This window comes from Lipotes vexillifer, unplaced genomic scaffold (genome assembly GCF_000442215.2).
Source record: "Lipotes vexillifer unplaced genomic scaffold, Lipotes_vexillifer_v1.1 scaffold1399, whole genome shotgun sequence".
NCBI classification, from domain to species: domain Eukaryota; kingdom Metazoa; phylum Chordata; class Mammalia; order Artiodactyla; family Lipotidae; genus Lipotes; species Lipotes vexillifer.
Window position 1 is genome coordinate 1,129,635 of NW_006782449.1, and position 5,697 is coordinate 1,135,331.

Genomic DNA, 5,697 nt, shown 5'->3' on the forward strand with positions numbered 1-5,697 from the left:
GAGAGGCCCGCGTACCACAAAAAAAAAAAAAAAAAAAGGGGCCAACTTGACCCAAGGCTCCCAGGTCAGTAAGGCAATCAGCTTTCTGCATTAGTCTAAGCAAGAGTGTGGGCTCCTTCTCCAGCGGGCCTTCTACAGGGTCCAAGGGCCCGGGGTGGCCCATACCAGCCTCAATAGCTGAGGTATCCCCCATTTTGAGTATGCTATTCTCAGTGAGTAAGTTAGCTTGATGAACAGGCTGCTCTGAACACTATTTCGTACCACTCAGAATATCATAGGTGACCAGGAACTTAGAGATTCAATGAATTCAATGCTCTGGTTTCCAAACGAAGAAACCAAGGCTTAGGAGTTAAAGTGACTTATCTAAATGTATTGTCCTAGTGAGCCACATTTTAAGTACTTTATCAATTTTCTGGGACGCAAACGACAAAGTTATTTTTATATCAACTAACAATTCTCAATTCTAAATGAAAATATTTGAAAGGAAAATCTGCTCATTTTAACTCTTTTTTCTTATTATTATAAAAATATTCTTTAAAAAAATATTAGAAAATAGAGATAAGCAAAAGAATATTTAAAAATACCTAAAACTTGCACCTGTTTTTGAGTGTGTGTTTGTTCTAAACCATGCATACTGTTGCGTTCTTTTGATTTTTCTCCACTTAAAAACATATCAAGAACAGCTTTCCATGTTATGAAATATTCTTTGATAGGCTCACAGAATGGAAACTGTATCTTATTTAACCAGGTCTCCATTGTTGTTTCAAATTTAAGTTTGCGTTCTTTGCCATTTTTCTTTGCTGTAAACAGTGCTTTGATGAACGTCTTTGTAACTGAATGTTTGAACATCAATGACTGTTTCCCTGTATAAATCCCTTTAAGTGGATTTTCAAGAGGTATGACAAAGTTTTGTAAGAGAAGTCTCTTTCAAAGCCAGTCAGAAATGTTCAAGTAGAAGTTCAATGACCAAATTTTTAAATCTTTGTTTCACAAGAAGAGTTTAAAAGGCTTTAAAAAAGCAAAAAGGTTAGGAGGAAAGCATGCTTCGTCAATGAGGATGACTCCCCAACAGAGAAGTAATGCCTATTTATATACGACGCTAAGGTAAGTAAATAAGCTATTGTGTGCTTTTTCTCTTGTTTGGGAGCTGGGAGAAACTTCACTCATCAAAGGAGAAAGCCCATCCAATCACATCCTCATTGCTAATCAAATAAGAAGCACCCAGGACCATCTGGGAGAGATGGACCTTCAATACAATGATAGATAGCTCTTTTCATTATTCTGAGAGTATGTTTATTGCTTACTCAATCCTACCAACCTAACAGTGTTTCCAGTTCACAATAAGTCTAAGAAGTCAAAATGAGTAGGATGAGGTAAATAATCTACCTTGAGGCTACACAAATCCCATAGACCAGTTATTTTGTTGAACTTTTTAAAATCAATTTCTCTACTTCTACAGGAGAGATGTGACTTTAAAAGCAAATTCAGAATTAGAACATACAGATTTTCAAAGCAGATTTATTAAGGGTGGCCAATGAAATAACTACAGAACTCCCTATTCCCTATTATTGCCCCTCTCTTAAGTAAATCTGTATCTGCACCCAAAACAAATGAGTAAGTATATTCATCACTGTGGGTCTCACAGTCTCTGTCACAACTACTCAACTCGGCTATTGTAGCACAAAAGCAGCTAGAGATGATACATGAATGAGTACACCTGTGCTCCAACAGATTTTATTTACAAAAACAGGCAGCAGCCAGATTTGTCCTGTGGGGCTATGGCTTGCCACACCATGCTTTAAGCAGCATGCTCCTTCCTGTATGCAAAATATATCATTTGACAACCTTCATTGTATTAGTTTTCGAGGGCTGTCATAATAAATTACCACAACCTTGGTGGCTTAAAGCAACAGAAATTTGTTCTGCCAGAAGTCTGAATTCAAGGTATCAGCAAGGTTGATTCCTTCTGGGAGTTCTGATGAAGAACTGTTTGATGTCTCTGTCCTTGCTTCTGGGGCTGTCAGCAACCCTTGGCATTCCTTGGCTTTTAGATACGTAAGTCCAATCTGGCTCCATCTTCACATGGCCTTCTATGTGTGTCTATATATTTCCCATTCTCTTGTTTTATAAGGACTTGCCTTATAAGAAATTTGGAGCTCACTCTAATCCAGGATGATCTCATCTCAAGATCCTTACCTTATTACATCTGCAAAGATCCTTACTACAAATAAGGTCACATTTCAGGTGGACATAATTTTTAGGGGCCACAATTCAACCCACTACATCCATTTACAATATTACCCCATCCACCAAGTAATTCAAGGACACACATTCAAGGACCCATGGAACACAATTCAGTGATGCACAGACTCACATGTGCTCCTGGTGACATCATTCCCCTTCAAAATTAACAAACCCATACTGTAAGAGCCCAACAGCATTACTGGGTGGTGGAAATTATGTTCTTAAATTACATTTTATAAAGCTTTCTGAAATCTATAGACAATAAATGGATGTGTTTCCAACAGTGGATTCAGAAACAAATCAAACATCACCACCAAAATCAACAAATTCTAAAAAAGCTCCTAGTATACAAAGAGCTCATTTCCCACACCAAGGAGATGCTCAGTGCCAGGGATACTGGTCTTGTATACGTGAGTTTTCTGGCTGGGGTACATGCACCACATTGAAAGAAAAAAACATGTAGGAGGAAACATGAAAGTTGACCAACCCATGACAACCCATAACTGTGTAAGTTCAGAAGAGATGTCTAAAATGTTCCAGTGGACATAGTTGTTCGACCCTTAAAGATCCATTTAAAACCCATTCTCATCTTGCAGCAGACATCACAGATATATAGATATAGATCTCAACAACTTTAGCCACAAACACGAATACTTCTGATTTAGCTTCCAGAAACCTTTGTGACCTAATCAGTAAACAAAGCCTATTGGGAACTAAGGTGGAAATTTAGTTGGAGATCTTTTTCTCAGAAATGGAACATAGTGAAACTATCTTTAATGAAGTGTAGATATAGTAAAGGAGGGTGCTTGAGTGACTTAAAGAAGAGAGAGGTCAGAGTTAAATAGAAAACCAGAAAATGAAATGGCTACACAGATTTGTTTTGTCCAGTTTGGAAGCTTTACATCCTTCAAAATGGAACATATACAAGAAAGTTTTCTGCATTAAATTATGTCAAGACCAGAAAGGCTACTTGGAGCCTTCATTCTTAGGAGATAAGATTATTTACATGAAATGTGGAGGCTTAAATGGCCTAAATGGCCTTTCCTGTTGGTAGCTGAGGGTTCCCAGATGGAAGACATCCCCGCACCCTCACCTAGATGTTCTAGACCAGGAAACGATCCACTGATGCCAGGGAACACTACATGATCTGTCCATTCTCACTCTTTGGATCCAGCCCTAACTAAGAGAGGGAATTTTCCAGGTGATGAATACAGCAAACACTAGAGCAGAAAGAAGGAATGATGGAAGAGGTAAGTTCAGTGAGTCTTTGGTATAAACGGAGGAAGCCTGGGCTGATCTGGAAACTATGTAAAGAAGAGAATCCTGAGCTACCAACCAGGGACAAGGGACCAAAGAACTTTGTCATCCTCTTTAATCTTTGTAATTCCCTGTGTTTCTTTTGCTGAATACCTAGACTGTTCCCCTGTTGTGTGTTGTGAACTGTCTGGCAGCTCCTTTAAACAGTCCCAGCATTCTGCTTCAGGGAAGTTGCTCATTTCCTTTCTAACTGCGCTGACTCTCCTCACATATTATCTCCCCAGAGTGCCCCTCCCACTCAGCTCCCAGCTTGGTGTCCTCATCTGCCCCTGGCTGGATACAGTAATGCCAACTCCAGATTTCACCTTGTTCTGTAACCAGGGATTGCCCTTGAGATGCACACACCACAATAATCTCTGGCCTGTGATGGTGTCCCCGAGCCAGGCCCTTGGAACATGACTCGGCAAGCCCACAGCACCCAAAACCCAGCCCATGTAAGTACAGAGTTATCAGGATAACCCCGGGAGCTGGACCTAGGAGTTTGGCCTCCTCTGCTGCCAGTGTGGGGACACACAGAAGAAGCTCAAGGGTTAAAATAGGCGGCAGCCCTGTGATGAAAAAAGACAGACAGACAGTCCCTCTAGGGAGGGAGAAAGTGGCTATGGGAAGAGGGGCAGGAAGCTGGGGTGGGCAGATTCCCAACAGCCTCACAGAAAACTGGCATCTTCAGAAACCTATTCATGATTTTTGCATTTCCAGAGGTGTCCAAGTGAGCCAAGCCAAGCTGTTAAACCACTGAGATTTGGGGGTTAATGTATTACCAACATATAACCTAGATTAATACAATTCCTTAGACTTTAAACTTTCAAAAACGGGTATCACCAGAAGATGGTTTGCATATAGAAATTGTTGTAGTTTAAGCTCTTGGTATCCAGGTACAGATCCCACCTCCCACAGGTAGGAGTGCATCCCCCACTCCCATTCCCCACTCCCATTTCCTCATCCTGAATGAGATCGCTCTCCCTCCTACTCTGCCCTCAAATCCCCACCATTGGTGGCATTCCTTGTATTTGCTACTTCTTTGACCTTTAGCTCATCCTGCTTTGTATGTTATGCTTTGCACCTTGTAACCCAACTAATGTAAGCTACTTGAGGGCAAGGACCATGTTCCGTACTTCTTTGTGTCCTTTACTCTGACTCTTTTTTTACAAGAGATACTCGGTGTTTGTTAACTGCACAATTGCTCAGACTTGCCTGTGGCTCTCCTTAGAGTTGTATCTGTAAAGTTCCTGCAGCAGCTAGTCCTGTCTCCTTGGCAGTATCATTTCTATCAACAGAAAATGCTTCTTTCAGCTTCAGAGACAGGAAGACAGTGTGGCTCCGTGTATGGTCTTAGCACTGAACAGCCTCATGTAGGAGAGTTTACTCCTCTGTGGTCGGCCTGTCCCACCCAGCCAGAATATTCTACTGTGGTTGTCAATGCTTTTCTTCTAAAGTAAATAGCTCTGAGTCGTCAGCACATACTACTTAATTTCAGCATGAAGCTCTCAGAATAACAGAGATAGTTGTCATGAGTAGATATATTCAGAAATCCCTTCAGATATTTGATTATGGCATTTCCCTCATATCTCTACCTGAAGGAGAGACACCAGCATATTAATTAACAATGGCTCTCCCTGCATGGTGAAATTTTGGTGCCCTTCTGTAATTTTCTAAACTTTCTCCAATGAACATTTATTTTTATAATCAGGGGAAAAAATGTTTGATTATTTTGTTTCTTTCCTCTCCCACCCAGAAAATCCAATGATTCCATTCTGAACACAATTTAAAAATCTAAGATTTCCTCAGGGGATGTGGAGACCTGGCCTATGGCTCAGCCCTTTCCATAAGCAAACACCCTGACAGGATGAAGCACTGGGACCGCAGAGGGAGGCACCCTTATCCATCAGCTAATGTTCAACCAAACAATGGAAGCTAAACAGGAAAAACCAATAGGCCTGCACACTTTTATAACCACACACAGGAATATCAATCTCCACAGAGAATTGTCCCAAATAACTCACTTCAGCTAGATGCCAGTGGGGCCCCATTCATTCTCCACAGCGTTCCCTGTGGGGAGCCTGCAGAACAGGAGCCATCACCTCCATGAGCCACGACTAACGGCTCTCTGGACCTGGCTCAAAGTGGGAAGTGAGG